Source organism: Cucurbita pepo, unplaced genomic scaffold (genome assembly GCF_057944985.1).
Source record: "Cucurbita pepo subsp. pepo isolate OVF unplaced genomic scaffold, ASM5794498v1 scafford_2, whole genome shotgun sequence".
Classification (NCBI taxonomy): domain Eukaryota; kingdom Viridiplantae; phylum Streptophyta; class Magnoliopsida; order Cucurbitales; family Cucurbitaceae; genus Cucurbita; species Cucurbita pepo.
Genome location: NW_028257907.1, coordinates 457,285 through 468,764, shown reverse-complemented (window position 1 = coordinate 468,764; position 11,480 = coordinate 457,285). Strand labels below are relative to the sequence as shown.

At 37.1% G+C, this 11,480-nt stretch overlaps 1 non-coding gene across 1 annotated transcript; it reads right to left on the bottom strand.

The window, feature by feature from the left end:
• Window positions 1–2,223: 2,223 nt before the first annotated feature.
• Window positions 2,224–2,296, bottom strand: TRNAF-GAA (transfer RNA phenylalanine (anticodon GAA)). The gene has a single exon. It is a non-coding gene; the product is annotated as a tRNA-Phe (tRNA).
• Between the last annotated feature and the right edge of the window lie 9,184 nt (window positions 2,297–11,480).

Sequence of the window (11,480 nt, the reverse complement as noted above, 5' to 3'; positions counted from 1 at the left end):
TATAAAAAATGGGTCATGCACCATAAACTCATGGGAAGATCGTTTATGGAATCGATGCAATCGATGCTCCCTTGGATGGGCTGCCAATCAAAGACCTAACATTTGATATTGACTCTTTTGAAGAAAGAGCCACACAATCGAACAGCTCGAAACGTCGCGGTAGCCCTGAGAACTCTAACACACATAGGGAAGGACGTGTCAAAGAGTTAGACATTAAGCAAAAGATCATGCTAAAACTCTTCAGCGATCTGACAAAATACTTCGGGACATCTACACCAAAAATCCAGTGTCGTCCAGCAGTCAGGATATCTGGTTTTCACCCAGGAGACCCGGGTTTGATTCTCGGCAATGGAATCTTATTTTCTTATTTCCTTTTATTTTACAGTTTCTATCTTAGTCTAAAAAGACTTTTTATGAACTTCGTACCTTTGTCATAGTTATGTTATAGATATTTTGTTCAATTTCAAATGGTTAATGCGATAATCCAGTCGTTTTCGAGGTCTCTCTTGTTGAACGACATCATGGTTGAGGTGAGCAGGTGATTCAAATGGTTAATGCGATAATCCAGTCGTTTTCGAGGTCTCTCTTGTTGAACGACGTCATGGTTGAGATGAGAAGGTGATTCAAATGGTTAATGCGATAATCCAGTCGTCTTCGAGGTCTCTCTTGTTGAACGACGTCATGGTTGAGATGAGCACTCGAGTGAGTTTGACAAGTTGGGCTGTAGAGAACCACACCTCAAGCCAAGTTCATGTGGGCTTAACAAACTTAAAATCCAAGAACCCAACCCCTTAAATGTAAACCGAGATGCTAAGGAATTAAAAAGCTTTATTTTTTACGTAGATCAATACTTGAAGGTTACTGTTACTTGCTCATAGGACCTAAGAGTTACGTTGGTCGCAATGCATCTCATGGACGATGCAAAACTATGGTGGCGCTCGAAGGTGAATGGTTTAAAAAATGGGTCATGCACCATAAACTCATGGGAAGACTATTGATCCAATCGATGCAATCGACAATCCTTTGGATGGGTTGCCAATCAAAGACCTGATGTTTGATGTTTGATGTTTACCGTTTTGAAGAAAGAGCCACACGATCGAACAGCTCGAAACGTCGCGGTAATTCGGAGAACTCTATCACACACATGAAAGGACGTGTCGAAGAGTTAGACATTACCCAAAACATCATAGTAAAACTCTTGAGCGATTAGACAAAAGCCTTTAGGACAACTACACCAAAAATTCATTGTTGTCCAACGGTTTGGATATTTGGCTTTCACCTAGGAGATTCTGGTTTGATTCTCTGAAATTGAATATTATTTTCTTATTTCTTTTTATTTTATAGTTTCATCTTTTGTCACCAATTATATTTAAACTTTACCTCATTTTGAGAGGCACTTTAATGGTCAAGTTCGATAGTATCTTAGATTAAAGACTTTTATGAACATCGTACCTATGTTAGTGTTATGTTCTAGATATTTGTTTCAATTTCAACAAGTGGGGTTGAGGTGATTCAAATGGTTAATGTGATAATCCGGCTATTTTCGAGGTCTCTCTTGTTGAACGCCATCATGGTTGAGATGAGCACCCGAGTGAGTTTGACAAGGAGACTCGAATTTTGGTTGATGTGATAATCCGGCTATTTTCGAGGTCTCTCTTGTTGAACGCCATCATGGTTGAGATGAGCACCCGAGTGAGTTTGACAAGGAGACTCGAATTTAAACTTTACCTACGTTTGAGAGGCACTATAATGGTAAGTTCAATGGTATTTTAGATTAAAAAGACTTTGTTAGTGTTATGTTATAGACATTTGGTCAAGTTCAACAAGTGGGGTTGAGGTGATTCAAATGGTTAATGTCACTTTATTTGATTCAAATTGTTAATGTGATAATCCAGTTGAATAGTTACAGGTGCGGTGAACGTGGAGATTAAACACGTGACCTTCAAATCTTTAGTTTGACACTCTCCCAACTGAACTATCCCTGCTAACATTAAAAATAAAAATTCAGAAGTAAAGCTATTTCCAATAATTCATTATATTTTAAAAAGAAATAATAATCAACTAAACTATAAGGTGCAATGAATGCAGATCAAACCAAGACCTTCCAATATTCAATCTAATGCTCTCCCAACTAAGCCATCCCAGATAACATAAAAAATTAATAAATTAATAATCACAAGTTTTAGATTGAATAGGCAAGTTAATTATGCAATGTGAACCAAATGCGGTGAACGTGGATCGAACACGTGACCTTCAGATCTTCAGTCTGACGCTCTACCAACTGAGCTATCCCCAAAATCATTAGATATGAAAATTCATCAGTAAAGATATTTTCGCTGATTCATTGAGATTTCAAAAGAAATAATGACTAATTTTTTTATTGAATAGTTAGGTTATGCGTTTAGATTCTGGGTCTCCTAACCTCAGATTTCTTCAAAATTCGAGAGCAATCCTCCACCATTTCTCAAAATTTGACATTTTCTCGGGTTTTCTCAATTTTAACCCCATTCCAGACCGATTCTCATAGAAAATCTTATGGTTTCAGAAACTAGACACAATAACGAGTACGTGGGAGGAAATTTGAAGTAATTCAGATACTGGAAGCTCAAGAATGGACGTCCCAAACGTCGACGACGAGGCAAGTAGCCACCTTGGACTTTTTGTTAAGAAATACTTGTAGAAATTGCTTAGATTTTCATATGAACCCTAAACCAAGTATGAATTAAGGATATATAAAGAAAAACCCAAAGAACCGTGAGTTAAGACCCTGAACCGATCAAATAGCTCGAGATTTAATTAACGTTAAAATTGATTGTGTTAATATAACACATGCAGAAGCAATTTGGATCTTAGGCACTTTTAGAACATCAATTATAGTAAATAACTAGCATGTTTCATAAGTATTAAAACTTAATGAGTTTAGATACTAACCTTTTGTAGTTCAAACTCCTTTTTCCTCACGAACCGGTTTCGTACCACCACTAGTGTCTTCTCCACTATCCTCCGGCCTTAGAACGGGATTGTGGAATCCGGTGAGTGACTAAACTTGGGAGGGATTTTGTATATATGAAGAGAGTGTTTGTGAGAGGTTTTTTCTCAAGGTTTTTCACCAAGAAGAAGACCTTCCATGTACCATGATTACTCTATTTAAAGAGTCATGTTTGCATGTTAATGCAAATTTGAGTTCACCAAATTTTGACACTCAAAATTCCACTCAAATGTTTGGGATTATGTGGCAAGCATGCATGTTTGAGTTAACCAAATTTTAACACTTAAAATTCCACTCAAACTTGTGGGGTTTATTTGGCAAGCATGAAAGTTTGGTTAAAACCAAATTTTGACACCTCAAAATTCCACTAACATGTATTTTTCTATTAAATGAAGTCAACATTTTGACTTTCTTCATTTTAATTCAACAATTAATTTGAATAATTAATTTCAAATTAAAGTAACATTAAAGGATTAATTAAACTATTTAATTAATATTTAATATTAATTCAAATGTCAATCCCAATCAATTCCGACACATAATTGATTAAGATATTTAAATCTTATTTAAATATCTCATATTCTCTCTTTTTGTTTAATTCGTAAATAAAACAAAAATGCGATTAAATATATCGTATATATGTAGCGCATATTCCCTAATTTGAATTCGAACACTTCGAACTCACTCGTCACACTGTTCTATGGTTTAGTCCGATATGAGCTAGCATAGGGACCTAATGGACCTATAGATCATGGGCTCCAACGATCCAAGATTAACAGGTTAAACTCATTAACCTACTTCCAACATTCGTTAACTACTAGGACACTCCACTATAGCCTAGTAGTTGCACTCCCTTCACTATAGATATATTTCTGTCCATTTGATATAACCATGATTAGTAAGTCGATCCTTCACAGGTTGTTCGTAACTAGACCTGGGTCAATTTACCGTTTTACCCCTAAAGTTACTTCTTGTTCCTTATGTCTCACTGATCCTCTAATGAACAATTGGTTTGTGGTCCAACCAGTAAATCGAATCCCTCTAAGGCCAATGAGAGGGTGGGGCCCCTTGTTCAAGACCTGGCGTCAGTGCTTAAGGGAACTACCTCTCTTCTATCCCTAAAAGTGGGTAGGAGTGAATTCCATCTTGCACCCCACGTCCCCAACCATTCACCCAGTTTTACCCCTGAAATGGGAGGCCTATTGAGTTGGCGAACTAGAGCCACTCTCACCCATGCAAATCTAAGGATAATTCCGAATAAACAGGAGTTCATGGTTAGCTCAGGATTAAAATCGAGTTACCTAGGTTATCGAATGAAAAGAAAATCAGTCTCAACAGTAAACGACATTATAAAGTGAGAGTGGTTTTCTTCATGGTCCGATCTTATACAATACTCATTGCATAGGACGCCCCCACTCACATGTCTCCACATGTACAATTTAGTGATCACATTGTTTATATCATATACAAAAGTGGGCCGCATCCATAGTGTCCCCAGAATAAGGTACTCAGCCTTATCCTTGTACTATAGATCATTTTGACTATATACTTGAACTTGATCCACTCTTATGTCTCTACATATAGTTCAAGTAATCATACTATAGCCAGAGTGTTCTTAGTTTATTCTATTTAGATTAATGATCGTAAAATTCTCTTTATTCAATAACAATCTTTACTGAATAAACAACAATAATAACTTTATTGAAAATAGAATATCTTTTTGTTTACAAACTATGAGTTTTAGGACATAAAACCCAACAAACTCCCACTTGGACTAAAACTCTAGTGGGGTTTTATAACGTTGAGTAGAGAGAAATACAATAAACTAGGGCATCACATACTCATGTCATTTCTCCCACTTGCCCTAGATTACATTACTCGTAGTCCTAGACTCACTAGGTGCCCTTCAAACACTTTAGCCGTGAGGGGCTTTGTAAATGGATTAGCAATGTTGTGCTCTGAAGCTATCTGTGTGACGATCACATCTCCTCGTTGCACAATCTCCCTTATGAGATGATATTTGTGCTCAATATGTTTTCCTCGCTTATGGCTTCTTGGTTCTTTTGAATTTGAAACTGCTCCACTGTTATCACAATAAAGAGTGACGGGAAGATGCATATTTGGAACGACTTCCAAATCAGTTAAGAACTTCCTAAGCCATACAGATTCTTTCGCTGCTTCACAAGCAGCAACATACTTAGCCTCCATGGTGGAATCAGCAATGCAACCTTGCTTTATGCTTCTCCATATTATTGCTCCTCCGTTCAGAGTGAAGACAGATCATGATGTCGATTTTCTCGAATCTACTTCGGTCTGAAAATCTGAGTCAGTGTACCCTGTAAGGATCAGATCCTTAGCACCGTACATTAGCATATAGTCCCTCGTTCTCCTAAGATACTTGAGGATATTCTTAACAGCAGTCCAATGAGCACGTCCTGGATTGGACTGATATCTGCTGACAATTCCCACAGCATAGCATATGTCGGGTCGGGTACATAGCATGGCATACATCAGACTGCCGACCGCTGATGCATAGGGAATGTGTCTCATATCCTCAACTTCTTGAGGTGTCTTAGGACTTTGTTCCTTCGACAAATGAACTCCATGCCTGAAAGGTAATAATCCTTTCTTGGAGTCCTACATCTTATATCGAATCAACATTTTGTCGATGTACGATGCCTGAGACAATGCTAGTGTTTTGTTCTTGCGATTCCGAACAATTTGGATTTCAAGAACAAACTGAGCCTCTCCCAAATCTTTCATTTGGAATTGTGTCGCTAGCCAATGCTTAATGTCAGTCAGAAATCCCACATCATTTCCAATGAGTAGGATATCGTCAACGTACAACACTAGGAAAGCTACTGTAGAGTTGACTATCCTTTTATAAACACGAGGTTCGTCAACATTCTGTTTAAAGCCATAAGATTTGATCGCAGTATCAAACTTTATATTCAAGGATCGAGATGCTTGCTTCAACTCATAAATGGATCTTTTAAGCTTGCAAACCCTTTGCTTGTGATCCTGTTCAATGAACCCCTCTGGTTGAGCCATATAGATACTCTCTTCAAGATTTCCGTTTAGAAAGGCTGTCTTAACATCCATTTGCCAAATTTCATAATCATAAAATGTGGCAATAGACAAGAGTATTCTAATCGATTTAAGCCTAGCAACAGGAGAGAAGGTTTCTTCATAGTCAACCCCCTCTCTTTGGGTATAACCCTTTGCTACTAGTCGAGCTTTAAAGGTCTGTACCTTACCAGTTTGGTCTCATTTCCTCTTATAGATCCATTTGCAACCAATAGGTTTTACCCCATCTGGTTGATCTACAAGTTCCCAGATTGAATTGAAGTACATTGACTCCATTTCAAGATTCATGGCTTTAATCCACAGATCTCTATCTTCATCATTCATTGCCGTTTTATAGGAAATGGATCCTCAACGCCATCATCAGGTATGATGACTTGAGTTTCTGCTAAACCCAAGTAACGATCGGGTTGAGTTATAACCCTCCCCTACGTCGAGGCATTCTCAACTCTTGAGAAGGATGTGATTGACCAGAAGTGTCAGCTCCATCAACAACTCTAGTTGAAGGACCAGCTTGATCAACAACTCTTGTTCTTTTATCAGTAGCTTCTTTAGAAATCTCACTTAATACTAGTTTGCTACGAGGTTGATGATTTCTTACGTGGTCTTCCTCTAAGAATGTAGCGTTTGTTGATACAAACACTCTATTTTCTTGAGGGTCATAAAACAAACCACTTTTCGTCTCTTTGGGGTATCCTACGAATAGACATAATTTTGAACGACGTTCTAATTTCTTGGGGTTTTGCAACAACACGTGCTGGACATCCCCAAATTCTGAAGTGACGTAAACTACCTTTACGCCCTTTTCATAACTCATAAGGTGTTTCTGAAACACTCTTAGTAGGAACCATGTTCAAAATGTATGTAGCAGTCTCCACTGCATATCCCCAAAACGGATCGGGTAATTGAGCGAAACTCATCATAGACCAAACCATGTCTAATAGAGTTCTATTTCTCCTTTCTGATACACCATTTTGTTGAGGCATACCAGGGGCTGAGAGTTGAGATCTTATTCCATGTTCTATCATATAGTCCTGAAATCTTAAGTCCAGGTACTCTTCTTCTCGATCTGATCGAAGTGTTTTAATAGTTTTACCTAATAGATTCTCAACCTCAGTCTTATACTCTCTAAATTTTTCAAGAGCTTCGAACTTGTTATGCATTAGGTAAAGATAGTCTCATACCTTGAATAATCATCAATAAAACTGATGAAATATTCATACCCTCCTCGTGCTTTGACATTCATTGGACCACAGAGATCTGTATGCACGAGTTCTAAGGTTTTTTTGGCTCTATAACCTTTTTCGGAAAATGATCGTTTAGTCATTTTACCCTCAAGACAAGACTCACATGGAGGTAAAGAGTTGTCTTCTAACTCATTTAGAAGTCCTCTTTTAACCAATCTCTCAATCCTATTGAGATTAATGTGGCCTAGTCTTAAGTGCCAAAGATAGGTATTAGGAGAAATCTTTTGTCGTTTATTTTGAGTTTCAGCTGTTTGAAACATCTCGGTATTTAAAATAGCTTTTGTTTCGCTCGGTTTTAACATATATAAGTTGTTTTCTAGTTTTGCAGAACAAATATGAATACCTCTTTTGCAAATGAACACTTCATTGATTTCAAAAGATACTTTATACAATTGTTCTAATAAACAAGAGATAGATATTAGATTTCTTTTCATTTCAGGAATAAAAAGTACATTATCTAATATATGAATCTATCTCCAAAAAACAACTTTAAATTTCCTACTGATCTTGCTGAGACAACCTCTCCTGTTCCAACCCGTTGTGTTATCTCGTCGTCCGCAAGCATTCTCCAGGAGCTAGTTTCCTGGTAAAAAGAACAAATATGATTAGTCGCCCCTGAATCTAGTATCCAAGTTGAGTTGTCATACTCTACTAAACATATGTCTACAACGAGTAAATCATATTTACCTTGTTGTGTCTTTTCGGCTTTCTTCTCTGCAAGGTATTTTGGGCAGTTTCTTTTCCAGTGCCCGTTTTCGTTGCAATGGAAACATTTTCCTTTATCTTCTTTTTGAACCTTGTGTTTGCGGTCAGTAGGAATCTTATTTTTCCCTTTACCCTTCTTCTTCATCAAAACACTTTTAGAAGTTGAAGGTCCAGACTTATTGTTGGAGGACGATCCTCGTAGTAATTTCTTGGAGATAGCAACATTTGCTTCTCCTATTTGTCCCTTGTTCGTTAAGAGGGACTGATAAGTCTGTACCTCATTGAGAAGAGCAGTCAAGTTATATTCTATTTTATTCATTACCACATTGGTGCGGAACTGGAAGAAGCTCTTCGGAAGAGACATCATGATAAAACTGACTTGACTCTTCTCATCAATGACAGCTTCATTTTCTTCTGCCACATTGAAATGGACCATCATGTCCAGGACATGTTCTCTAACTGAGGTCCCTTCTTTTGTACGACAGTTGTAAATGTATTTTATGGCTTCATGTCTAAGGGAGAAGGACGGTTGTCCAAACATCCCTTTTAGAGATTCCATAATCTCTTTAGCAGTACCCATAACATCGTGTTTCTTAGCCAAAACATCAGATATGCTGGCTAGAATGTACACTCGGGCTTTTGTCATTTGCCTATATCCATCTGCCATATGCATCCCGAACTGTTCGGTTTGCATTTGAGATGGGGTTTGGAGGACACTCCTCAGTTAAAACAAACTTTAAATCATCAATGACCACTATTGTGTTTAGGTTTGATTTCCAAGTTGTGTAATTGTCGCCGTTTAATTTCTCAGAAGCGAGTAATCATACTATTGAGTTTGTCATGCTGTGATATAAAGAAAATTCTATTAGTGATTTGACTTAATCCTGTTTAATCCAATTAGTTTTAGCAAATGTAATAATGTACCCAAATCATTATTAATTTGCAACGATACTTTAGTGAGTTAGAGCAACTGCTACCGAGGGGCAGTCAATCACTCATTCATTAAACCAAGACATTCTTGACTTAAACACTAATCCCAGAATAACTCTTGTTCCTATAGTGTTCTTAGTTATCGCTGTTTTGGTCAAGAATATACCAACTCTTAGTATTTCTTCGTAAGTGTGACCTGCCATTTTCAGACCTCATAGATCGGTCCCAACAATGCTATCGAATGAAAAAGCCAAAGTTGGGAACGGACCTAAGAAATGCTATCCATTTCTGGAGTTTGCGTTGTTTCGACTCCCATGTTACGACCCTCCGAATGGGTAGTTGCTCTAGGGCAACATGCAGGTGGAACATGGGAATCTCACGGTGCAACCTAGTGGTGGAGACCATAGGACGTATTTGATATACTTTCTTCTCCCACTTACTATAAATACTTTCTCTATTCACCTTGTTATTGACTCATGCAAATACCTTCCGAATGGAGGACGCTCCCAGGGCGACACGAGGCCGAGCATGAATCTCACTGTGTGAATTTTACAGAGAGCGTAAAAAGAAAACGATGTATCTTATACACCTTTTTCCTCCCACTAAGTATTTTAGATGGTTGGGTATACTCATTACTTAAGTATATTCTGGCTAATTAAATATAACTTAAGTCTAGGTGATTTTTCTAAATTTTACATCACTTAAGCATGCTCATAAAACTGGGCTAACTAAGCTCAAGTACTGGTCCGATCTCCAGGTAGTAGGTGTTCCGTAAACCGTCAACTTAAGTACCTCCAACCTTAGACAAGATCGTGCCAGGTGAGCTTTCTCGTAACCCCAATTTCGTAAGACATCGACCTATTTTAACTATTAAAATTGATCGTGCTCGGTTCTTAACCCTAAGTGAGCATGCACTTATCTTTATTATAGATTTTAATGTCTATCTCGTTTTATGACGTTGAAAATAACCTATAACATGCATCTAACATGCTTTATATAACAATTATATAATCATCCATTCCATGCAATAATATAACAATTTATATCTATCACTCTTGGAACCCTAAACATGCATACTATACATTATAACACTTATAACATACTTGGAATGCATGAAACATGCTTAGCCTATGGTGGGATTTTAAATCTATATGACATACTTTATGCATATAAATTTTCTATTTAATTAAAACATACATTCATAATGCATAATTAATTAAACACACTAAAGTCGGTTGGTTTTTGGGCATTTTAAAGCAAGCAATTAACTAAATTATTTCATTAATAATTAAAAATAACTTGAGCCACTCCCGAGGATCACGAACTGGGCGAACCAACCCTTAAAAACGTTGAATCGGACCCCAACGGCAGAAAAAACACCCGAACCGCCTCTTCCATCTTCTTCGGTTCAGCTTGCTATCTCTTCCATTTTTGATCAATTACAACCTAAAATGGACTCTAATGACTCCATAAAAATTACAGACATTTCTTCATTCATTAAAGCTCATACACATTAGGCTTATTACAATAATTGTATCAAATGGAAGCATAAAAAAAATGCCAAAACCAAAACCATCCACTTTAGCGACCACAAATTTCATTCATGAAATGGTACCCACCATGATCAAATTAATGTAAATAAAGTGCCTAAAACTTGCTCTGATACCAATTGATGGTGTTAATATAACACATGCGAAAGCAATTTGGATCTTAGGCACTTTTAGAACATCAATTATAGTAAATAACTAGCATGTTCATAAGTATTAAAACTTAATGAGTTTAGATACTAACCTTTTGTAGTTCAAACTCCTTTTTCCTCACGAACCGGTTTCGAACCACCACTAGTGTCTTCTCCACTATCCTCCGGCCTTAGAACGGGATTGTGGAATCCGGTGAGTGACTAAACTTGGAAGGGATTTTGTATATATGAAGAGAGTGTTTGTGAGAGGTTTTTTCTCAAGGTTTTTCACCAAGAAGAAGAAGACCTTCCATGTACCATGATCACTCTATTTAAAGAGTCATGTTTGCATGTTAATGCAAATTTGAGTTCACCAAATTTTGACACTCATAATTCCACTCAAATGTTTGGGATTATGTGGCAAGTATGCATGTCTAAGTGGTATGATTATCATTTTGGGTGTGAGACGTCTCAAGTTCGATTCTCAAAATGCCCCCAACAATATTATATCAAAATGAATTATGCAGAATAATATGATTTAAAATGTGGTTTTTAAACATTGAACCAAGAATATGAGAAGATAATATGATTTAAAATGTGGTTTTTAAACATTGAACCAAGAATATGAGAATAGAGAATGAAACATATTCTAGGAAGAATAAAGATCGTCTCGAGCCGCTCTTCAAAAATCGCATTACACAAATTGTTCTATTGTATTCTTTCTAGGAACTTTTCAGTCAAATAGGTCATCTGTTGTCACAATCCTTTTAAGGAAGATGCGCCGAAATAACCGATGAAGAAGTTTCAGAGAGCCATAGGTTCGAATCCTGTCACCTTGATGTGTTAT